The following is a 26,381-nucleotide window of genomic DNA, read 5'->3' as shown; positions in this document are numbered from 1 at the left end:
AATTCAAAAATTGGGTCTACAAGAACATACGAGTGTAAAAAATGAAGATTTTGAATTTTCTCCTTCACTTTGAGGCTATTCCTGTGAAACACCTAAAGGGTTAAAACACTTATTGAATGTCATTTTGAATACTTTGGGGGGTGTAGTTTTTATAATGGGGTCTTTTATGGGGTATTTCTAATATGAAGACCCTTCAAATCCACTTCAAACCTGAACTGGTCCCAGAAAAATAGCGAGTTTGAAAATTTTGTGAAAAATCGGAAAATTGCTGCTGAACTTTGAAGCCCTCTGGTGTCTTCCAAAAGTAAAAACTCATAAATTTTATGATGCAAACATAAAGTAGACATATTGTATATGTGAACCCAAAAAAAATATATTTTGGATATCCATTTTCCTTACAAGCAGAGAGCTTCAAAGTTAGAAAAATGCAAAATTTTCATTTTTTTCATAAAATTTTGGGATTTTTCACCAAGAAAGGATGCAAGTTACCATAAAATTTTACCACAAAGTTAAAGTAGAATATGTCACGAAAAAACTATCTCGGAATCAGAATGATAACTAAAAGCATTCCAGAGTTATTAATGTTTAAAGTGATAGTGGTCAGAATTGCAAAAAACGCTCCGGTCCTTAAGGTGTAAAATGGCCTGGTCCTTAAGGGGTTAAGTCTACACTTAGTTACTCCTTGTTCTGTCTGTAATTCTCGGCCACACCCTGCTGCAGCAAAGGAATGGCTAACCCTGTCTGGCCGGGCACTGAGACTACGTAAAGCTATGCTATTTCCTGAGCTGCTTTTTATGATGATATTGGCAAGGATTCCTGTTTAACCCCTTAACGACCACGTAAGTAAATGTACGTCCTGGTTTGGCGGTACTTCGCGCACCAGGACGTACATTTACGCCCCGTTTATGACCGCGAGCATCGGAATGGTGCTTGCGTCATACACAGCAGGTTCTGGCTGCTAGCCGCGGTACTTTAAACGGTTGATTGGATCGTCCGCAGCGCTGCCGCAGCGATCCGTTCATCCAGCATGGCGGCCGGAGGTCCCCTCACCTGGCTCGAGCCGTCTCCCGGGGTCTTCTGCTCTGGTCTGAGATCGAGCAGAAGATCACCGATAATACTGATCGGTGCTATGTCCTTTGCATAGCACTGAACAATATTAGCAATCAAATGATTGCTATAGATAGTCCCCTATGGGGACATAGAAAAGTGTAAAAAAAAAGTTGAAAAATGTAAAAATAAAAAGTAAAAAAAAAAGTAAAAAATCTCCTCCCACAATAAAAATGTAATTTGTCTGTTTTTCCCATTTTACCCCCATAAAGCGTAAACATTTTTTTTATAAACATATTTGGTATCGCCAAATGCGTAAATGTCCCAACTAGCAAAATATAATGTTAAAGATCCTGTACAGTGAATGGCGTAAACGTAATAAAAATGATCTCAAAGTTTTATATATGCAAATGTGGTATTGATAGAAAGCACAGATGACGGCGCAAAAATGAGCCCTCATACCGCCCTATATACGGAAAAATGAAAAAGTTATAGGTGGTCAAAATAGGGCGATTTTAGATTATTGATTTCGTACAAAAAGTTTTATATTTTTTTTAAGCAGTACAAAAATATAAAAGTATCTAGCCATGAGAATTATTTTAATCATATTGACCCACAGAATAAAGAACACGTCACTTTTATCGTAAAGTGTACAGTGTGAAAACAAAACCCTCCAAAATGTGCAAAATTATGTTTTTTTTTCATTAAAATGTCCTCCCTAAAAAAATTTTTGGGGGGGTTCGCCATACATTTTTTGATAAAATGAGAGGTTTCATTACAAAGTGCAATTGGTCACGCAAAAAACAAGCCCTTATATGGGTCTGTAGATGGAAAAATAAAATAGTTATGGATTTTAGAAGGCGAGGAGGAGAAAACGAAAACGCAAAAATAAAATTGGCCTGGTCCTTAAAGGGGTACTCCGCCCCTAGACATCTTATCCCTTATCCAAAGGATAGGGGATAAGATGTCAGATCGCCAGGGTCCCGCTGCTGGGGACCCCCGGGATCACCGCTGCAGCACCGCGCTATCACTGCTGCACAGACCGAGTTTGCTCTGTGCGTAATGACGGGCGATACAGGGGACGGAGCAGCGTGACGTCATGGCTCCACCCCTCGTGACATCATGGCCCGCCACCTTAATGCAAGTCTATGGCAGGGGGCGTGACGACCGCTACGCCCCCTCCCATAGACTTGTATTGAGGGGGGGGGGCATGAGGTCACGAGGGGCGGAGCTGTGACATAACGATGCTCCGGCCCCTGTATTGCCCGTCATTACGCGGAGAGCGAACCAGCAGCGGGACCCCGGCGATCTGACATCTTATCCCCTATCCTTTGGATAGGGGATAAGATGTCTAGGGGCGGAGTACCCCTTTAAGGACCAGGCAAATTTTATTTTTGCGTTTTCGTTTTTTCCTCCTCGCCTTCTAAAATCCATAACTCTTTTATATTTCCATCTACAGACCGATATAAGGGCTTGGCGATCTGACATCTTATCCCCTATCCTTTAAATAGGGGATAAGATGTTTAGGGGCGGAGTACCCCTTTAAGGTTAAAATGGGCTTGGTCCTTAAGGGGTTAAACCCTGCCAGTCCTCTTGCTCATTTACAGTTCGCAAGTGCAGTTCTTGATAATGGTTTTATCAATCCCTCTACTCCACTGGGCTCTCTCAAGTTTGTTCCAAGTTGTTTTTTTCTGTTACTTTAGTTCTTCTCCTGGTTCTGACTGGCTATGACTGACAATGCACATGCATTTTTGTTCTAACTTCTGGCTATGCTTAACTAGACACCTGCCTTGTCCTCTGGTTTTTCTGCCTGGTAATTGTAATCCTCCTCATGGTTTCTCCTGCGTGCCCAGCCGATGTCCATGTTCTAGCCAGTATTCAAACTATCCAGTGAGACTAACCCTGTCGCTGTATAGATAGAAAGCCAAGGGGTATTGGCTTAAACACTTGAATCCACTAAGCAGAAGGAAGATTTCCTGGGCTAATTACTTAAAATCAGCTTTTTTTCAATTGTATAAATGTCATAAAAAAACAAGCATTACATTTTGAATGTGTGTCACAAGTCAGACTAACTTGTGACACACACAGAAGATGTCATGCTTGTGACACACATACAAGATGTCAATGTAATTGTTACGTTATGTGCTCTGGTCTCACACGCTGTCCGTGAGTGCATGGTCCCATTACCTGCGGCTGCCGGCGGGGCTGGGACTCGCATCGTGGGATGCACCTCATGCGAGCCCCAGTCCGTCACTGACCTGGCGCTTCTCCTGCCCCAGCCTCTGCCTCACTGCTTCGGCGAGCGTGTCCCAGTCCTCAAGGGCGCGCTCGCCAGAGCTTTGAGATTTAAAGGGCCAGTGTGCTCATGAGTGTGATTCACCTGTGGCTTATATATTCCTCCACCCTACTCACTCCCCTGCCGAATCTTTGTTGCCTTGAGCCTGAGAGAAAGCATTCCTGTTTCTGCCTTGCCATGTATCTGATCCTTCGCTTTGTGACCTGACCTTGCTACTCTGCAGCCTGCTGTGCCGCCTGCCCTGACCTTCTGCTATCCAGACAACGAGCTGCCTTATCCCTCCTGTGCCTCGCATCTCCTCAGCCGCCTGTGTGGTCGAGCTGTGCCAGGGGTAGCGAACTGGGTGCCGCCTGACGCAGCAAGTCCATGCCGCTTTGCGGCGGGCTCTGGTGAAAACCAGCGGCACCTTAGACTCCGCTCCCTGGTACGGTTCGAGTCATCTGCCACACAGGTCCAGCGGATCCACATCCACCGGGGTTCCTGTCTCCTGAAACATGAGCGTTACAGTAAAATCCGGCCATGGATCCCTTTGAGCTACTCCTGCATGAAGTTGCGGATCCTCCCTCCATTGTGGTATGTCAGTCACAGCAGTTGTCCCGACAGGCGCAGCAACTTTCTCAACTTTCAGCTATGATGCACCAGCTTTTGGCCTTGCAACAGCAGCAGGTACCGCAACCTGGTCCACTCCCACCATCAGCTCCTGCAGTGTCTTCTGGCTCCCAGCTACGCCTGCCTTTACCTTCCAAGTATGATGGGTATTCCAAGTCTTCCTCGTGGGAGGATATACCCTCTATCGGTTCCTGAGACCAAAGCCATGGCTGAGTATATCCAGGAGAATCTCCAAAAGGGATTTATCCGTAAGTCTTCTTCTCCTGCTGGAGCTGGTTTATTCTTTGTAGGTAAGAAGGATGGCTCACTCCGTCCATGCATTGACTACAAGGGACTTAACAAAACCACGGTCAAGAACCGTTACCCTCTACCTCTTATCTCAGAACTTTTTGACCGTCTATGTGGTGACAAGGTCTTCTCCAAATTGGACTTACATGGAGCGTATAACCTCATTCATATCCGCAAGGGAGATGAGTGGAAAATGTCCTTCAATAATCGTGACGGACATTTTGAGTATCTTGTAATGCCTCTGAAATGCTCCATCCATTTTTCAAGAGTTTGTCAATGATATCTTCCGTGATCTTTTCTACACCTGTTGTTACACCGAGCGCTCCGGGTCCCCGCTCCTCCCCGGAGCGCTCACAGCGTTCTCTTATTCACAGCGCCCCGGTCAGACCTGCCGACCGGGTGCGCTGCGATAATGTTCCCAGCCGGGATGCGATTCGTGATGCGGGACGCGCCCACTCGCGATGCGCATCTCGATTCCCTTACCAGACCCGTTCTCCGTCTGTGCTGTCCCGGCGCGCGCGGCCCCGCTCCTTAGGGCGCGCGTGCGCCGGGTCTTTGCGATTTAAAGGGCCGGTGCTCCACTGATTGGCGCATCAGGTTTTAATCAGTACCTTCACCTGTGCACTTCCCTACTTATACCTCACTTCCCCTGCACTCTCTCGCCGGATCTTGTTGCCATTGTGCCAGTGAAAGCGTTTCCTTGTGTGTTCCTAGCCTGTGTTCCAGACCTCCTGCCGTTGCCCCTGACTACGATCCTTGCTGCATGCCCTGACCTTCTGCTACGTCCGACCTTGCTCTTGTCTACTCCCTTGTACCGCGCTTATCTCAGCAGTCAGAGAGGTTGAGCCGTTGCCGGTGGATACGACCTGGTTGCTACCGCGGCTGCAAGACCATCCCGCTTTGTGGCGGGCTCTGGTGAATACCAGTAGCAACTTAGAACCGGTCCACCGACACGGTCCACGCCAATCCCTCTCTGGCACAGAGGATCCACCTCCAGCCAGCCGAATCGTGACACCTGTGTTGTTGTATACCTAGATGATCACCGCACTGTACTCATGTTCGTCTGGTTCTTCAGCGACTAGGGAAGAATCATCTCTACGCCAAACTGGGGAAATGCCTGTTCGAGAAATCTAGCCTTCCGTTTCTTGGCTACATTGTCTCTCACCAGGGTGTGCAGATAAATTGTCTGCAGTATTGGATTGGCCTCGTCCTTCGGGCCTACGTGCTATTCAATGCTTTCTGGGGTTCGCAAAATATTATGGTCAATTTATCCCACATTTTTCATCCTTGGTTGCTCCAATTGTGGCTCTCACTAAGAAGGCATCTAATCCGAAGTCTTGGCCTCAAGAAGCTGAAGAGGCCTTCTCCCATTTAAAGTCTGCGTTTTCCTCTGCTCCCGTGCTTACAAGACCTGATCCGGAGAGGCCCTTTGCTTTGGCGGTTGATGCCTCATCTATTGGAGCGGGTGCCATTTTTACTCAGAAAAACATCAAGGGCAAGACAGTAACTTGTGGGTTCTTCTCCAAGACAGTCTCTCCTGCTGAGAGGAATTACTCCATTGGAGATTGTGAACTCCTCGCTATAAAGCTAACTTTGGAGGAATGGCGACATTTATTGGAAGGTACTTCTTATATGGTCAGCATCTACTCCGACCATAAAAATCTTCTATACCTTCAGTCTGCTTTGCGTTTGAACCCCTGCCAGGCAAGGTGGTCACTATTCTTTTCTAGGTTCAACTTCTTCATTCACTTCCGTCCAGGAGACAAGAACATCAGGGCTGATGCTGTCTCCAGGTCCTCTGACGTCATTGGTTTGGACTCCATGCCTAGGCATATTATTCCTCCTCACCGTTTGATTCCTGCAGCTCCTGCTGAGATTCAGCAAGTTCCTCCGGGAAAATCCTTTGTGCCCGCCAGATTGAGACGCAAGGTCCTAAAATGGGGTCATTCTTCCTTGACAGCAGGACATCCTGGAATATGCAAAACTCTACTTCTTATCACCCGGCAATACTGGTGGCTCCATCTTGAATGTAATGTTTCTGATTTTGTTCGTTCCTGTGAAACTTGTGCCCGTGACAAAGCTCCTCGACAGAGATCTGCAGGACTCTTACAGCCTTTACCCATTCCAGAGACTCCCTGGTCCCATATCGCCATGGATTTCATCACAGATTTGCTACCATCTCATAATAACACTGTCATCTGGGTCATTGTAGATCGGTTTTCCAAGATGGCTTATTTCATTCCTCTACCAGGTCTTCCTTCTGCCCTGCAGCTGGCGAAGTACTTCTTGTTGCATGTCTTTTGTTTACATGGTCTTCCTCAGCATATTGTTTCAGACCGAATTGTGCAGTTTGTCTCTAAGTTCTGGCGAGTCCTTTGTAACCGTCTGGACATCAATCTGGACTTCTCCTCGGCCTACCACCCTCAGTCCAAAGGACAGGTGGAGAGGGTTAATCAAATCCTAGAGACTTTTCTTTGGCATTTTGTTTCAGCTCGCCAAGACGATTGGGTCGACCTTCTTACCTGGGTTGAATTCTCATATAATCATAAGGATTCCGAGTCCACGAGGTCGTCTCCCTTTTTTGTTGTCTACGGACTCCTTCCCTGTCCTCCTCTTCCTCTCCCAGTTTCCTCCGGTGTGCCTGCTGTTGATGAGCTGGTCCGTGACTTGTCTACCATCTGGCAACAGACCCGACAGTCGTTATCCCAAGCTTCTTCATGCCTGAAGGCACAAGCGGATAAAAGTAGAAGACCTCCTCCGTCCTTCTCTCCTGGTTACATGGTGTGGCTTTCATCCAAGTACATCCGCTTCAAGATCCCCTGTTACAAGCTCGGTCCTCGCTTGGTCGCTACCGGATTCTACAAAAAATCAACCCTGTCTCCTACAAACTCCATCTACCTGCTATGTTACGTATTCCTAATTCCCTCCACATCTCTCTCATCAAGCCTCTTGTCATAAACCGGCTTTCTCAGAAAAATCTTGTCCCCACCCCTGTCTCTGGCACTGACATATTCACGGTTAAAGAGATTCTTGCTACAAAGACTGTGAGAGGTAAACCATTTTTTTTGGTTGACTGGGAGGGTTACGGTCCTGAGGAGAGATCTTGGGAGCCTGAGGAGAATATCCTGGACCGTGACCTTCTCATAAGTTTTCTGAGTCAAAAAAGGAGGGGGAGACCAAAGGGGGGGGGGTACTGTTACGTTATGCGCTCCGACCGCACACGCTGGCCGTGAGTGCATGTTTCCCTTACCTGCTGCTGCCGGTGGGGCTGGGACTCGCAGTGCGCTCATTGTGATTCACCTGTGGCTCATATATATATATATATATATATATATTCCTCCATCCTACTCACTCCCCTGCCAGATCTTTGTTGCCTTGAGCCTGAGAGAAAGCATTCCTGTTTCTGTCTTGCCGTGTATCTGATCCTTCGCTTTGTGACCCGACCTTGCTTCTCTGCCGCCTGCCTATTGACCTCCTGCTACGTCCTGACTGCTCAACCATGCCGTCTGACCTGACCTTCTGCTATCCAGACTACGAGCTGCCTTATCCCTCCTGTGCCTCGCATCTCCTCAGCGGCCTGTGTAGTCGAGCCATGCCAGGGGTAGCGACCTGTGTGCCACCTGCCGCAGCAAGTCCATCCTGCTATACGGCGGGCTCTGGTGAAAACCAGCGGCACCTTAGACTCCGCTCCCTGGTACGGTCCGAGTCATCTGCCACACAGGTCCAGCGGATCCACATCCACCGGGGTTCCTGTCTTCTAAAATGTGAGTGTTACAGGATTGTATTATGTGGTATGGGCGCTACATAGATGACCTCCTTATTGTTTGGGGAGGGGAAGTAGTGTCTTTACCATTGAAACTCCACCAAACAAAATTACTTTAATCTCTCTTTTGTCCTTTCAGACATAGGAGCACAAGTCAATTTTCTGGACCTTACCCAAAGTGGTGACAATAGCAACTTCTGTATAGTCACCTCACTTTATAGAAAGCCTTATTTTTTATATCATTTTGGATGCTTCATGTTGTTATCCCCAACACACAATTAAGGCAATTCCCAAGGGGGAATATGCAAGCATAAAAAAAGGCATGTCCCAACTCTGAGTGAGAGGATATAAATAATGGATAGTGGACAAGGCCATTCATTTTGTTCAACAAAGGACATTTGATTCATAATTCACTCTGAACATCGGTGTGACAATGGTTAGCCAAACGTTCAAACATTGCCAGGTTCGGCTTGCGCAAACCTAACAATGGCTGTAATAATAGGAACTGAGATGAGAGACATGTGGCGTTTGGTGCCTAATTGAAAGGAGGAGGTAATGGAAACACTAAGATGATGTCAAGGTACCCCGAGTTATTCAATCAATGCAAGCATTTAAGTGCCATACAGCTCGCAGGCCGTACAGAACAGGGGTGAGTTTAACAGTTTAATGAAGCCTCATGCACAGCATTGCTGCTGACATTTTGAAGAGAAAAAGCTGAGAGCATTGGGCAGGGACTATTGATCCCAGAAAGCATTTCCAAATCCTACTGAATTAAAAAACAAACTGAGCAAAGCATTACTCATTAGTGGGCTGACCTTAGACTTTGACCTCCTGTTATACAGTGCTGCTGTGTACAGTTGGTGCACTACAAATCCCAGCCAGACCATAAAATCTATCACATTACAAGCAGAGTAAAGCATTGTTCAGTGGACTGGCCTCAGGCAGTGACTACAAATCCCAGTCAGCAGTGAATAAGCACATAAAAGCTATCACATTACCAAACTGAACAAAGCAGTGGGGTGATACAGTATGTAGTTTAACAGAATTAAGTATTAAAAAGCATTGTGAACGTAGAATAGCCATTTAAGGTTCAGTCACATGTATTTTTTGGGTTTAATCAAACATAGTGTTACTTCCTAGGTATAACATATCAACACAGTTAAAAGTGTTGACAGTGAACATGGCATAGCAATCTAAGGACAAGTTACGTGTATTTTCTGGGTTTGATCAAACATATAGTACCATAATTTCATAGTTAAAAGCATTAAGATTAAACGAGGCATATCCATCTAAGTCAGTGTTTCTCAAGCGCGGTCCTCAAGTACCCCCAAACAGGTTATGTTTTCAGGATTTCCTTAGTCTTTCACAAGTGATATAACTGTGGTGATGCCTGATTCACTAACCATAATTATATCACCTGTAACTAAGGAAATCCTGAAAACATGACCTGTTGGGGGTTCTTGAGGACCGCACTTGAGAAACAATGATCTTAGTGTCAGTTACGTGTATTTTTTGGGTTTAATCAAACATTAATTTTTTCTACAAGGGTTTAACATACCTACGCAGTTAGATGTGTTGATATTGAACGTGGCATTGCCATCTAAGGCTCAGTTACCTGGTGTAACATAAAATTGTAAGCTTTCAGAAAGCTGACTAGTAGGTAAGTGACAAATAACCCCAAAACATAAAAATAACCTCCAAATCCTATAAATATTGTAAGGAACCGTCCTTGGGGATAGCTCTGGGATCGTTCTGGTCACTGCCATGGGACACGTTTCCTTGCAATAACTCGGCATACAACAGTTCAGGATACAAGTCTGGCATCTCGCCAGCTTAATTTATGCAGGTTGCAGGGTAAAAAAAAAAAAAAAACATAATATAGGAACAAAATTAAATCCTAGACCGTCTGGTTCCAGAGGTTCCATCAGGGGAAGAATGGTTAGGAGGTATAAATAAGGTTAGAATTTATAAATTGTTGTGGTTCAAGGACAGTGACAGAAATAAAAAAAATCGAGAATAAATGGCTACCCTGGGAGAAAGCAGATAGTGAAAAGGAGAAAAGAGTAAGAGAGGAGTAGGGAAAGGAAGGAAGTCAATAGATTTCGGGCAGGCTGTCTTAAGGGGAGGGAGGGAAAAGGGAGGGGGTGGGGTTTTGTTTTTTTTGTGATAATGATGTAAGCATTAATGGATTTTGTATGTATTAAATTTATAATAACAAAAAAAAAAAAAGACCGTCTGGTCACTGAATACACCTCTCAGCATGCCCTGTCTACTAACTGGTGAGCTACCCTCATCCAGTAAAACACGTGTCACCTGCAACCTGATTACTCACAGTTCACACTGTCACTTGGGCTACTAACAGCTCCGGCTGTGTGCTTCCCTTAACAGGGCCCATGTCTCCCCCTTACAGCGGCTTGATGTTTCCTAGGGAAAGCCCAGATCACACTGAATCTCTTCCTTTTGAAGACCTCCCCTCTCTGCTGCCTGATTACTTAGGCCCCAGGTGAATGATTCTCCAGAGTGAGTCATGGAAATGCACCCTTTCCTTGCCACTTTATCACCATATATATATATATATATATATATATATATATATACATACATATATATGTCTGGTTAAGGAATTGTTGGAATGAGTAGAGGACGACAGAGCAACGCTGCCATGTCTCCTGCCAGTAAGAATGTTGGTGGCAGTACCAGCACCAGTACAGGTAGCAGCAGCAGCCAGGTGCCTGGTGATAGTATTAGCAGCCACGTCTGCAAGCAAAATGTTCTCACTGTCTTCCAGAGGTTGTGTGGTTTTGTAGGATAGTACGGCCCTTGTGGACTGGTTGACTCGTTCGAGGCCCTCTCAAGAGGAGAAAGAAGAGTCTGACCCATATGGCGTGGAGTGGACTCCACATGGTCTACAGTTACAGAAATGGCCATCCTAGCTGGTCTGTTCCATCCCCTCTGCATTTGCCCCCCCCCCCCATAGTGTTAAGCAGGAGGATGGCATTAGTCACAAGGAGGAGCTGAGTCACAGTCAGCCTTTAGAGTGTGATGCAGAGGTGGTGGAGGTGGAAGCAGTGGCCAAGCATAGCACTAGTGGGACTAGTGGTGACAGGCATGGTGGTGATTGTAAGGCTTCATGGTGGATAAGCTGAGAGAAAGCAAGGAGCCCATGATCAGGCATAGGAAGTTTCTACTGGGAGGAGTGGTGGATATGATGATGAGGATTTTGATGATGAGAATGTCAGCAGTCCTGTTGGTCTGATCAGCTTAGGAGCAGGTGATGGTGATGCTGCCATATCTGCAGGCTTGAGAAAAAAACTTTCAAGAGATGGGACAGAGTCGGGTGGTGTTTACCTATATCTTTATGCTGCCATGTGGAAATTATTAAGGCATAACCAGGGTCTGAGTTTAGGACTTAGGTAAGCACATGGGGGGGAGATTTATCAAAACCTGTCCAGAAGAAAAGTTGCCCATAGCAACCAATCAGCTTCCTTCTTTTATTTTAACAATGCCTCTGCAAAATGAAAGAAGCAAGCTGATTGGTTGCTGTGGACAACTGAGCAACTTTTCCTCTGGACAGGTTTTGATAAATCTCCCTCCCCCCCCCCCCCCCCCCCCCCCCCATGGAGTGGTACCACAAAGCCAGATTACAAGTATTAGTAGTTCACCAATGCCTGCTGTCTGCTGGCTACAGCTAACACTACTAAGTCCACCAATGCCTTCTGACACTGACGAGATAAAGAGATGAGTACTGGATAGCCATACGCTAAGACCCACAGTACAAAGCCGAAATGGGTATAATTTCCATCTTCCAAGAAGGAGGTTAAATTTAATTTTTATAGGCACAAGCTATGCAGCCAACTTGCCACAGCTTTCCAGCAAACACCTGCCGAACAGGGGTCCACTCTTGCTCCCCTCTGAGTCAACCCTCCACTCCCTCTGCCTGAACTACCACTGCAACAGGCAGGAGCAGTAGCAGCATTGTCATGTTTAGAACTTTGGCCGCACACGCTGGCCGTGAGCGCATGGCCCCGTCTCCTGCTGCCGCCGGCGGGGCTGGGATTTGCATCGTGGGACGTCACTCACCACCTGCTCCTCCTGCACTCTCCTCAGCTCCTGTGCTCTGGCGTGCGTGTCCTTGTCCCTTAGGGCGCATGCGGGCCAGAGCTCTGAAATAAAGGGCCAGTGCGCCCATTAATTAAGTAACACCTGTGCTCACTTAATAAATTCCTCCACCTCCCACACTTCCCTGTTGGATCTTTGTTGTCGTAGTGCCTAAGAGAAAGCGTTCCAGAGTATTACCTTGCTGTGTATCATACTCTTGTTCTGTGACCTGACCTTGCTCCTTTGCTGCCTGCCTACTGACCACCTGCTACGTCCCTAAATTCGAGTTTCCTCAGCCGCCTGTGAGGTCGAGCTGTGCCAGGGTTAGCGACCTGGGTGCCGCCTGCTGCAGCAAGTCCATCCCGCTTTGCGGTGGGCTCTGGTGAAAACCAGCAGCACCTTAGACTCAGCACCCTGGTATGATCCGTGTCATCTGCCACACAGGTCCAGCGGATCCATTACCATCTGTGTCCTGTCTACTGAAACGTAAGTGTTACAAGCATCTTCATGTTGGAGTACATGTTGATAACAAAGTTTTAAAATTTAGTACTCCTACCTGACATTAATTATCAAAGGTATGTATTGCTACTACCAGCCAGGCCTACACCACGAAAACCCGCCATAATGTCAAAAAAGGAAGAAGTTTTTATCATTTCATATTTTCCAAATCTTAACCCCTTAAGGACTCAGCATTTTTCAGTTTTTGCATTTTTGTTTTTTTCCTCCTTACCTTTTAAAAATCATAACCCTTTCAATTTTCCACCAAAAATGTTATATTATGGCTTACTTTTTGTGCCACCAATTCTACTTTGCAGTGTCATTTTACCCAAAAATTCACGGTGAAATGGAAAAAAAAAATCATTGTGCGACAAAATTGAAGAAAAAAATGCCATATTGTAACTTTTGGGGGCTTCCGTTCCTACACAGTGCCTTATTCAGTAAAAATGACACCTTATCATATTCTGTAGTTCCACACGGTTAAAACGATACCCAACTTATATAACTTTGATTTAATCATACTTCTGGAAAAAATCTTAACTACAGTGACCCCCCAACCTTCGATGGCCCCGACATACGATAACTTCAACATGCGATGGCCTCTTAGAGGCCATCGCATGTTGAAGGCAGCATCAACATACGATGCTTTTGTATGTCGGGGCCATCGCATAAGCGGCTATCCGGCAGCCCAAACTGCTTCAGCTGCCGCCGGATATCCGTTTACGGTGCCCAGTGTGCTGCGGTGACGATCACTCACCTGTCCTCGGGGCCCCGGAGCGTCCTCTTTGCGATCCCCTGCATCGCCGACACTCTCCGTCGCCATCACGTCGCCGCGCTCGCTGTCCCTTCATCCAATAGGAGCGGCGTGCATAGTGACGTGATGGCGACGACGGAGAGCGAGGATCCCAGGGAAGCAGAGACGTCCGGAGCGTCGGGGACACCCCGGGGACAAGGCGACAGCGATGGAGGGCGACATCCAGGCCAGCGGTGACGAGCGGTGACCGTGTGGAGCAGCGGGGACAGGTGAGTATAATTTCCTATTCTTTCCATTGCACAGATCCCTCAACATACGATGGTCCATTTGGAACAGATTACCATCATATGTTGAGGGACCACTGTACATGCAGGAAAATGTATTCATTAAAAAATGTCCTCTTCTGACCCCTATAACTTTTTTATTTTTCCACATATGGGGATGTAGGAGGGCTAATTTTTTGCGCCATGATCTGAAGTTTTAATCGGTACCATTTTTGTTTTGATCGTACTTTTTGATAAATTTTTATAAATTTTTTATGGTATAAAAAGTTGCCAAAAATATGCTATTTTGGACTTTGGAATTTTTTTTTACGTGTACGCCATAGACTGTGCGGTTTAATTAACAATATATTTTTATAGTTTGGAGATTTACGCACGCAGCGATACCACATATGTTTATATTTATTTTTATTTACATAGTTTTTTTTAATGGATAAAGGGGGGTGATTGTGACTTTTATTAGGGAAGGGGTTAAATCACATTGATTAATACTTTTTTTTCACTTTTTTTTTGCAATGTTATAGCCCCCATAGGGGGCTATAACATTGCACACAATTATTTCCTACACTGTTCACTGCCATGCATTAACATGGCACTGATCTCTGTTATCGCCGCTCGACTGCTCCTGCCTGGATCTCAGGCACGGAGCAGTCATTCGGTGATCGGACAAACAGGAGGCAGGTAGGGATCCTCCTGGTGTCCGGCAAGCTGTCCAGGATGCCATGGTGGTCCCGAACAGCCCGACTGAGCTGCCGGGATGCTTTCGATTTCACTTCAGATGCGGCGGTCAACTTTGATCGCCACGTCTGAAGGGTTAATACCGGGCATCACTGCGATTGGTGATGTCCGGTATTAGCCGCGGGTCCTGGCCATTGCTGGGACTGACCCGTTATGACGCGGGGTCACCGCGTGACCCTGCGTTATTTCGGGAGAGCCGTAAATATATACGTCCTGTGTCGTTAAGGAGTTGAGAAGGAATTTCTACTGTGAGCAATTTTGTATCATCTTTCAAATAAAAAAAAAATATTCTTTACTGTGTACATGTTCTTCAATGTCCTGTTGCATAAAAGGAGAATTTTGCATTATTTTTTAAAAATTTTTATATTTAAAAAAAAAAAACATGTTATTACAGTGTACAGGTTCCTGTTGCTACTCAAAATTTTCAAAAGCAATTTCTTCATTTTTGACAAGTTCTTCCCTATTTTGAGACAAGGTCTCCAATTCTGTTGCAATTAACAAAAAAGGTTAATTTTATGAATGCTTGAAAAAAAGTCACTGCATCTTCAGATACCTTTGTGTGCATTTTAACACTGGCAGGCATCTACCAACAACCAGGGATACTTTATCCACCGTTCAGTGTAGCTTCAGGGAGAGTGTTCAGCACAGCAGCATCACCCCTAAGTGAACAAGATTGTCGGACAGCAACGTGGAAAAACTCACCTTTGTTAAACTGAATCAGGCAAGTAGCAGCCACATGTCACTGATTAGACAGTAGTACCACCACCCCTGCTGTGTGCTGTCTACTACAACTCAAGGAGTCACCCACTGCCTGCTGTCCTGTTGCTGACTACTACTACTCCCACCAGTCTGCCACTGCTTTCTGTAAACTGGCTACTACAACTTCCAACAGTCCTCCACTGCTTGCTATCTGCTGGCAACTACAACGCCACGCTACCACATGTGTTTATATTTATTTACATTTATTTATTTGCCTGCTGTCTGTAAGCCACTACAACTCCAACCAGTCCACCACCCTTGCTGAAACCGCCAGCCAGGCTTACACATACACAACTCACTATCCCCCCAAAAAGGGAAACATTTTTCAGCTTTTATGCAGAAGCTATTACTTTTTCACTATTTTAGGACACCAATCCTGTTGCAACTCCCAAAAGGGATAATTTATGGAATGTTTGGAAAAATCCATGTCATCTTCACTTGTCAGGCTCAAAACCTGTTGGTACTTTCAAATAGGGATCATTTTTGGAATGCTTGGAAAAAGCCAATGTATCTTCTGATACCTTGGTGTGCATTTTAATACTGGCAGGTATCTGCCAACAAACAGGGATACTTTAGGTACCTTTATTTTAGTGTTAAAAATAGTGAAGTGTATTTTAAAACAAGCTGTTAGTTACCACGCGTTACCACATGTCACTGTAAAAAATATACACATGTAATCAGACTATGACTAAGAACATATTGCGTGCTTGAAACCCATAGTCTAACTACAAAATGTACAAGACGACATGCTGTTTTTTTATGAAATTTCTCCAATGAAGAAAAGCTGATTTTAAGGAATTTGCCCAGTAAATCTTTCTTCTGTAGGATTCAGTCAGTATTCAACCTGAACATGTGCCTGTGTCTATGCTCCAGTCAGTTGACTGTGTGCCTGCGTCCATACCTCTGCATAGTGATCTACTGTTACGCCAAGCGCTCCGGGTCCCTGCTCCTCCCCGGAGCGCTCGCGGCGTTCACCTTCTTGCAGTGCCCAGGTCAGACCCACTGACCGGGAGCGCTGCATTAATGTTACTGGCGGGGATGCGACCCGCGTAGCGGGACGCGCCCGCTCGCGGCTCGCATCCCGGTCTCCTCACCCGTCCTGTTCCCCGACAGCTCAGTCCCGGCGCGCGCTGCCCCGCTCCCTAGGGCGCGTGCGCGCAGGCTCTCTGCGATTTAAAGGGCCTGTGCGCCACTGATTGGCGCCTGGCCCAATTACTGCTCACACCTGTGCCCTCTCTATTTAACCTCACTTCCCCTTCCCAGTATTGCCAGATTTTGTTGCCTTGTGCCAGTGAAAGCGTTTCCTTGTATGTCCCAAGCCAGTGTTCCAGACCCTCTGCCGTTGCCCCTGACTAAGATCCTTGCTGCCTGCCCTGACCTTCTGCAACGTCCGACCTTGCTCTTGCCTAATCCCTTGTACCGCGCCTGTCTCAGCCGTCAGTTGGGGTTGAGTCGCTATCGGGTGGAACGACCTGGGGGTTACCTGCCGCTGCAAGTCCATCCCGCTTTGTGGCGGGCTCTGGTGAAAACCAGTAACCCCTTAGACTCCGTTCCCCTGGTACGGCCCACGTCATCACCCCACTGACACAGAGGATCCACCACCAGTATCCTCACAGTATCCAGATCCTGACATCTACTGCCTGTGTCTATTCTCCAGCCTGGTGAGCTAATTCCTGTGTCCATACTCCAACATGACAATGTTGTGCCTGTTTTTATGCTCCAGTATGTGACCTTGTACCATTGACCTTGTTCTTATGTGACCTCACGTTTGCTTTGTGTTTCTGTTGGCCCCATTCTTGGGCCCTGCTCCTTGTTCCTGTTTGAAGTTTTTAGTCAGTGTTCCTGTTGTCCATGTTCCTGTTTCATGCTTCCCTTCTGGTCTTGTTCCTGTCCTGTCATCACTGCTGTATTCAGCTGCCAACTGGTGGCTATCCTGGAGGATGCACACTGGAGATCCTCTTATAGCAAACCTAACCTTCCTACCAGGGCACAGGTGAAATCCAGGAGATCCTTTTGAATCTTGAATTGATCCTTCAGCATCTTGAATTTTTTCATATATTTATAGTATATATATATATATATATATATATATATATATAAAATACTTTTTTTTTATCCACCACCCCCTCTTGCCTGTCACCTAGCACAGATGCTCGCTTGATGGGGAATCCCGGACATTTGTCCCTGATCCCCTTGCAAGCAAGCAGCACTTTTAACTGTTTGCGCCTATGTGCATACAGGTGAACGCTGCCACTTAAAGTAAGCAGCGGGACCGGCGGCCTACACAGAGTGGAGACTGTGACCTCTGTCCCTGTACAGTGCAGGCAGCGATGACATCACTCATCGCCATCTGCACTGTGGAGGAGGAAGGATGTGGTGGTGGAATCATATCTGGAAACTGAGATACCTACCTACCAAGCCAATAACATTGGCTTATAGCACTTAGTGCATTTTCATTATCTTAATATATCCAGATAAAGTGCATGCCTCATAATTGATATGTAAGAGCAGTAATGTGCAAATTCATATAATTTTTATAGGGGGAAAGGGCAGGGACAGTACACTCATCAATTTCAGCTTGACATTAATAAATATACATATCATAGAACTTGGCATGGGATACAGAGCATATGCAGTCCTTTGTACCCCACGCCAAATTCTATGATATGTATATTTATTCATCTTAAGCTGATATTGATGAGTGTACTGTCCCTACCCCCCCCCCCCAAAAAAAAAGAATAATAATATGAATTTACACATTACTGCACTTATACTCAATTCTGAGTTATGCACTTCATCTGGATATATGAAGATATTGATAATGCACTAAGTGATATTATTGTATGTATTTGGTTTGCACATGTATGCAATCATTCATTTTTTTGCACCAATGGGCTCTTGTGTGCTGCGGGTATCTACTTTTTTGTATGTAGAGCCTCTAACCAGGGCTCATACACCTGCGTGCGCCCTTGCATTTTTTTTTATTGACTGTGCTGCTCTACAGTCTCATAGAGGGACATTTATCAATGTTTGCTTATGTATTCCTTTTTTTAGTACTTTTTCCTTTACTTATGTGTGACTTATTTATCATCTGGTTTCAGCCTGTTGATAATTTTCTTTCACGTAAGCAATTTTTTCTTTTTTACTTTGGTAGTAGCTTTTTCTGCTCCATGTTTGAGCTGGAGTAAATTTAGTAAATTTTTAACCTTGTTGCGACTTTTTTTTGCGCAGTTGCGACTGTCGCAGTTAATAAATACCAGACTACCCGTAGTCCATTTTAAAATTATTTCTACGTAGTTAGGTTTTGGAAAACTTGCTTTTCTCGCTTTCCAGTCAAAATGTTGCATGAAAAATCGCGTAGTCGCAGGTGCGACATTTGTGCAACATTTTTAGTTAAAAAAATGTAACTAAATCGCTTGATAAATGTCTGTCATAGAGTATACAGTGTATATGGGTTTCTATGTTATGTATGTATGGGTATGACGTGTGCATTATGTATACATGGGTTTGTAATGTACATAAATATGAGTGTTATGTGTAAACAAATTTTGTACGTCTGTATGTTTATACATGTAAGCAATGTATGCATGTATCACATAGCAGTACTGTGTGTAGTGCAGCGGTCCAATATTTGCATATGGTATAGTGATACTATGAATGTGTAAGGTATAATGATACTATGTATTTTTGTGGTTTGGAGGTACTGTGTATTTGTATTTCACCGACAAGGGCTTATCAATGATCAGGAGCGCCCACTTCCTTTAATGTCATTCAAAGAGGACATTAAACTGTTTCAATGAAAACATGCCTCTTTTAAGAATAGCAATGTATTAAAACCAGTGATGTGGAAATTGTATCGCCCGACACCCGGGACATGCAGTTCCGGACACCGGACAGGTGAATTCTTCAGGCATTTAGCCCTGCTTCGGACTAAATACCTGAGGAATTCACATATAACAGGGCAATCATTCTTGCCCCGTCACTAAACTCCTAAAAACTGCTGATGTATGCTTCAACCTATAGTGAGCCACACAGGACGTCAGCATCCTGTCGTAGGCACGTGCGATCGGAGGAAAGGGTGTAATATAATGGCATAGGGGGGGCTGAAATATAAGGGCATGGGGGGCTGAAATATAATGGCACAGGGGGGGCTGAAATATAATGGCACAGGGGGGGCTGTAGTATAATGGTAGGGGAGGGGCTGGAATATAATGGCACAGGGGGGCTGAAATATAATGGCACAGTGGCAGGCTGAAATATAATGGCACAGGGGGGGGATGAAATATAATGGCACAGGGGGGGGGCTGTAATATAATGGCAGGGGAGGGGCTGGAATATAATGGCAGGGGGGCTGGAATATAATGGCACAGGTGGGGCTGAAATATAATGGCACAGGGGGGCTGAAATATAATGGAATAGGGTGGCTGAAATATAATGGCATGGGGGGCTGAAATATAATGCCACAAAGAGGGGAGCTGAAATATAATGGCACAGGGGGGGGCTGAAATATAATGGCACAGGGGGGCTGAAATATAATGGCACAGGGGGGAGGAGGGGTTGAAATATTATGTCCCGGAGGGGGCTGAAATATAATGGCACAGGGGAGGCTGAAATATAATGGCACAGGGGGAGGAGGGGCTGAAATATAATGGCCCGTAAGGGTCTGAAATATAATGGCACGGGGGGGGGGGGTTGAAATATAATGGCATGGGGGGGGCTAAAATATAATGGAATAGGGGGGTTAAAATATAATGGCACAGGGGGGGGGGAGGGGCTGAAATATAATGGCACGGGGGGGGGGGCTGAAATATAATGACACAAAGAGGGGAGCTGAAATATAATGGCACAGGGGGGGAAGGGGCTGAAATATAATGGCATGGGGGGGGCTGAAATTTTATGGCACAGGGAGGAGGAGGGCTGAAATATAATGGCACAGGGGGCGAGGAGGGGCTGAAATATAATGGCATGGGGTGTAATATAATGGCACAGAGAGCATCAGAGAAGGGGTAATATAATGGCACAGGGGAATGATATGGCACAGGGTGTGATAAAGGTGGGGTAGGAATGAACTGGCACAGGATGGTAGCAGCTTTTCTAATGCTGATACTGATACTACATTTTGTATTGTCGACATGCAACACGATGCATGCAATTGGCAATATAGCAAGGAGTGTGTCATCAAACTATGTAAGGGCATCACCATGAAAAGTTTGGAAAGCTCTGACTTAGGGAGTATAATTGTTTAAATGGGAGCCCTATCTGCCTACCTGATGGGGGTCATATCTATCTGGGGCCTGTCTACCTACTGAGGGAGCTCTACCTAATAAGGGTAATTTCTATCTGGGGTTCTGTCTGGGAGCCCTATCTTTTTATCAACTGGGGGGACAAATATATCTGGGACCATATTTACATACTAGGGGAGCCCTTCATGCTTGCATCTGATGAGGGAACGTACCTACCTGATAAAGGGACATGCCTACCTGAAGGGGGGACTTATCAGGGGCCCTATCCACCTAATGGGGTGACATACTGGTCTGCCTATTAAGTTTCTATTAATAAAGACCTTATTTACAGACTATTTTGGTTGAAATTATTTTATGCGCCAGGACAATTGGATCGTCATGAGGGACAAGTAGATTGTGTCCCGTTTTAGTCCCTTGGACAAGTAGTTTTTTTTTTTTTTTTTTTCCACACCAGTTTAAAATATAACCTTTATTAATACTCAACCAAGCAATATACAAATAGTGGTAAATATGAATGTGAACAGTCCAAAAAAAAAAATAGTTGGAAGTGTCTCAGGGGTCACGGGACGCAAATCATTTTTAATACAGATAGAAAGGACCTGGATTTAGTAGTAGGTAGAGCAGGATAATCCCTTGATGGTAACGATAAGTTAATAGAGCTAAGGTAATAATGGTCAGGGAACAGAGTTGTGGGAAATAGGGATAGGTGCACTCTAGATCTACAGGCTCCATCCCTCTGTCCCTGCCTTTTGACAGACCCACCTCCTTAACAGGTGCCTCAACCACGGTGCCGTTCCCTAACTTATCAAAGTAGGGAAGAAAACAATAAACGGTCAAATAAGGAACATATAGATAGGTCACTAAAGTGCTCCGCAGTCCGTGGCCACCAGGACACCCCAATGTGTACTACCAACCAATAACCATGTGTAAATAAAACCGTATTCCACTGGTATATAATCAGCCAACCAGGGAATGAATAAAATAATATGGATCCCACATCGACACATTTCTACCATCTAATATTCACAGATTCATCAGGGAACCAAAAAACAGTAACCACACAACTGTGGTTGTAACCTAGAGGTACAATAATGATGCTCACTAGATATGTAAAGTTGATAGTAGTCTCTCAAACATAGCTTTCTATACAGAGATTCACAAGATGGAGCTTTATATATAGTATACTCAAATGCATCAAGGATATGTCAAGCAGTGTATAATGAAAGATATAGAACTATATCAGTAAATGCAGGGTAGGTTACACTATATTGTAAAAGAGTAACCAGTAACAGTATTATTAGGTGTAGAAACAGCCCTGGCACTAATGTGCTAATATAGCTAACAATACCGGGAGAAATTAAGGAACAGAAATAGCCATATATAGGGATTCTAAAACCACATCAATACCCTACATAGTTGGGATAATGATACTGATAAAGTCAGGCTTCCATCCCAGTAAGGATAATCTATACTTAGGTAGCCCAGTGATGAAGGCCCAAATGGTTAAATATACACAAAATGCCATATACAGTGGGGATCAAAAGTTTGGGCACCCCAGGTAAAAATTTGCATTAATGTGCATAAAGAAGCCAAGGAAAGATGGAAAAATCTCCAAAAGGCATTAAATTATAGATTAGACATTCTTATAATATGTCAACAAAAGTTAGATTTTATTTCCATCATTTACACTTTCAAAATAACAAAGTAACTGCCCCCTTTGGCAAGTATCACAGCTTGTAAATGCTTTCTGTAGCCAGCCAAGAGTCTTTCAATTCTTGTTTGAGGTATCTTTGCCCATTCTCCCTTACAAAAGTCTTCCAGTTCTTTGAGATTTCTGGGCTATCGGTCACGTACTGCTCTTTTAAGGTCTATCCATAGATTTTCAATTATGTTGAGGTCAGGAGATTGTGAAGGCCATGGCAAAAGCTTCAGTTTACGCCTCTTGATATAACATTATGTTATTGCTATACATCCATTGTTTGTTTTACATGTATATGATGGTCTTTTTCAAGTTAACAGTATTTACCTATTTGTATAGGGTTAACACATAGACGTTAGTTCAGTCCTCCTCTTTTCTAATTACTGAACACCTGCTGTCAGTGGGCGTTCCCAACCTGCAGGCATGTGAATCTCTCATTTCTTACACAGTATATAAGGAGCTTAGATGTGGCTTTTTGATGTGCCATGACTAAGAACCATATGTCTCGAAACGCGTCAGCATTTCATCTATGCTTTTAATTCTCACCATCTCATTGATTTTTAAAGGATGAAATAATTTTTTGCGTTTTTATACCATTATTCCATATTTTTCGGGGGAGCTGGATTTCCTTTTCCTTCTTGGATTCCATTGTAACTGGCTACACGGCTTGACCTGCATCCATTCTCCTCCACCAACTACCCTTCCAGTGGCTACTTGTACAGGGCGGTGAGCTGTTCTATTTTTTCTTTATGTATATTTCATATTTGTACAAGTATCTCTTTATAGGGGAATAGTGTACCACATCTCCAGTGTCTGCCAGATCTTTCTGGAGGGATTGTGCAGTCAAACGTGGGTTTTGAATAGTTTTTCTCACAATCCTGCGAGCTGCTATCTGATATTTTTCTTGATCTTCCAGATCTTGTTTTAACTTCCACTTTTCCTGGTTACTGCCATTTCTTAATTGCATTCCAAACAGAGGGTATTGACATCTGAAAATGTTTTGCTATCTTCTTATAGCCTTCCCCAGCTTTGTGAGCGTAAACTATTTTTAGTTTCAGATTTCTAGACAACTGCTTAGAAGAACCCATGGTGTTGATTGTTGGGGCAAGGTCAGATGAGTCTGGGCATTTAAAACCTTTGAGATTGACATCACCTGGTCTTCCCAGATGATGATTGAGAACAATCCATGACACTGGCAGGTTTCCGCTTTGCAAAGGGGGCAGTGCATACTATAAATTCTGCAGGGTGCCCAAACTTTTGCAGACGCCATTTTTTTGTTTTCTGTTATTTTAAAAATGTAAATGATGGAAATAAAATCTAACTTTTGTTGACATATTAGAAGAATGTATAATCTGTAATTTGATGCCTTTTGGAGATTTTTGCATCTTTTCTTGGCTTCTTTATGCACATTAATACAAATTTTTACCTGGGGTGCCCAAACTTTTGATCCCCACTGTAAGTTGAGAAGTGTGTAATGGCACACTCCATCCCTGCCGACATCAGCATCCTCGGCCGTTGTGATAGTGGGCCGTGAAAATCAAATGACAGGTGACATTCTGGTACACCGGTAACAGCCACATAAGACTCACCATCTGGGTTTGTTAAATAAGCCTCCGTGGCTGATGCGACTTCCGGTGTGACGTGCACGCTGGATCTAGCGTGCGTGTCAATCACCGGAAGTCATCATTTGTGCTCTTTGTGAAAATGTGCATAATTAGCACACCTCGCAAACAAGTGCTTCAAGGTGTGTTGCAGCTGCTGGAGGTGACGTATCAGCAGCTCAATGTATGTATATGGCTGTGTTATGATGCCCTGAGGATGAAACGAGACAGTAATGACTGTGTGAAGTAATAAGGATGACAGATGGACACCTAAGTGAAACCCACTGTATATACTTTTGTAATATTAGGCACTGGCTAATATAATTAATATGTACAATAATAACTGTTAATATATATTAAAGTTGATGATAGTATAGATTCCAATATTAACTACTATATAAAGAATATAGAATAAGACCAACATAATGTATAGTATATACATATAGGTAGAAACAAGAGAAAAGTATCTATACAGAAATCATGGCCATAAGCAGTCCTGGTGACATATATAAATTAATAATAACTTATATTGTAATGTCCCAATTTTTTTATATTAGATCCAACATCTGTAGTAGGTATGTAAAAAATAGACAGGTAGCTGAGGCATATGAAGGTGGGGAGACCAATATATTCAAATGAAGGAGGTGAATGACAAACAGTCATTTAGACCCCTGGGAGCCAGGGTACCCAAACGGTAGATCCATTGTGCCTCTTTTTGCAAGAGGCGGCGATCAATGTCTCCCCCTCTAATGCCCAGATGAAGAACTTCAATAGCCTGAAATACTAAGGATGATGGACTCTCAGGTTGTGCCTGTTTCATGTGGGTAGCAAGCGATTATGTTTTAATACACTGCTATTCTTAAAAGAGGCATGTTTTTGGTGAAACGACTGTGTATTTCTGCAGTATCTAGTTGGGTGCCTGAGGAGGAAGGATTACCCTGAATCTTTGCCCTGGCTGAAAAATGCCAAGCGACAGCTCTGTAGAGAAGACTAAGGGGATTAGATTTTACAAAGTTCAAATAAATTATTAAAATTGCTATTTTTTTTTAACAATCACAGTCGCAGCACACTCCCCAAATCATGATGCAAAGTTTGAGAAGTGAGGGATGTGGGCCATTGGGTTTAAAGGCAACAATATGTGTGTTGTGGGTTTGCCTTCCTCAGACCACCTACAGCTTCAGTGACAAATGAAATAGGAGGCACAGGTATGACTTGGTAGGAAACTTTCACATTCTGTTAGGCATAAGTGAGATGGTTGCAAACAGTCACTGACACAACAAGCTATCATCACCTACTGTGACCCCTAACACCAGGAACAAGTTTCTGCATTAGCAGCGGCAGTACTGTGGTATTTGTTGTTCTGATTTTCTTTTCTAGCTGTGGTGGTTGTTGCTAGGCACATCTAATCTGGGCATTTATGTATACCCTCTTGTATTTGCACCCAGTCTCGGCATCACAATAAAACAATTCTACAGTGGAATATTTGAAAATTATTAAAATGTGTGGCATACTCTCAGGTCACAGTGCCCCATGTCTATAGTAATTTATGTAGGGTTGTTAGGTGTTGAGTGACAGTCAATGACTGCTGGTGTAATATTTGCAAATAGAGGAGTCATTTGCAGCAGAGTGGGAACACTTTAAAAAAGCTAACTAAAAATATAGTGTGCAAGCATTTTTGATAATAAGTGTACTTTTGTTTTAAAGGGGTTATCTGGGGATATGACCATTTTCGGTGGTGGGGTACAATAATAAACAAGTAAGACTTACCTACCTCGATCCCTGCCAGTCCCATGCATATAGTTTCTTACAGAGGTACTCCACTGGAAAACATTTTTGTAAATTGCTTCTATATAAAAATCTTAACCTTTCCAGTACTTATCAGCTGCTGTACGTTCCGCAGGAAGTTCTTTTCTTTTCGAATGTATTTTCTGTCTGACCACAGTGCTCCCTGCTGACACCACTGTCCATTTTAGGAACTGTCCAGAGTAGGAGCAAATCCTCATAGCAAACCCTACTACAGCAGGAAGCACTGAGGTCAGACAGAAAAGAAATTCAAAAAGAAAAGAACTTCCCGTGGAACGTACATCAGCTGATAAGTACTGGAAGGATTAAGATTTTTAAATAGAAGTAATTTACACATCTGTTTAAATTTCCGGCACCAGGTGATTCAAATTTTCTTTTTCGAGGGGAGTACCCCTTTAATCTTGATTGTAAAGCTAGTCACATGTCCCTCACCAGCTGCTCTTCTCTTTCTTCCTATGATGCCTCATTATTCAGACTGCCATTGGCTTGACTGCAAGGGATGTAATTTCTCATGTCGGGGCAGTCGATAAGTGGAAGTATGGCTCATAACTGGAGCATGCGCAGTTCAACTTGTTCATGTCCACGCTACACATGCTTCGGTTGCAGCCACTTCTGCCGGCTTCCCTGCACAGGATGTCATTACTGTTTTCTCACCTTCAGAGGGAGTCTGTCTCCTGCTACAAAAATTTAACACAGATCAACAAAGCTGCAACCTGTCTAGCATGTTCCGTTTCATGGGCACTACATTTACAAGTGGTAGCATTAGAGACAATAGCAGAACTCCTCTTTTGCAAAGTAAGGACTAGAGCGGGCCTAGTTGAGCAATGGACTAACTTCTGATAATTCCCTTCTGAATGCCCTCAAAGATAGTGATGTCTCCCAAGGAAATGTGCAACCCAAGGAA

General features: G+C 44.3%; 1 protein-coding gene across 9 annotated transcripts in view; it reads right to left on the bottom strand.

The window, feature by feature from the left end:
• Positions 1 to 26,381, bottom strand: part of AOPEP (aminopeptidase O (putative)) — a 697,195-nt gene that overhangs the window by 225,070 nt on the left and 445,744 nt on the right. The window lies entirely within an intron of this gene.

The sequence above is a fragment of the Hyla sarda genome, chromosome 1 (genome assembly GCF_029499605.1).
Source record: "Hyla sarda isolate aHylSar1 chromosome 1, aHylSar1.hap1, whole genome shotgun sequence".
Taxonomy (NCBI): domain Eukaryota; kingdom Metazoa; phylum Chordata; class Amphibia; order Anura; family Hylidae; genus Hyla; species Hyla sarda.
This window is presented reverse-complemented; position numbering and strand designations above follow the sequence as displayed.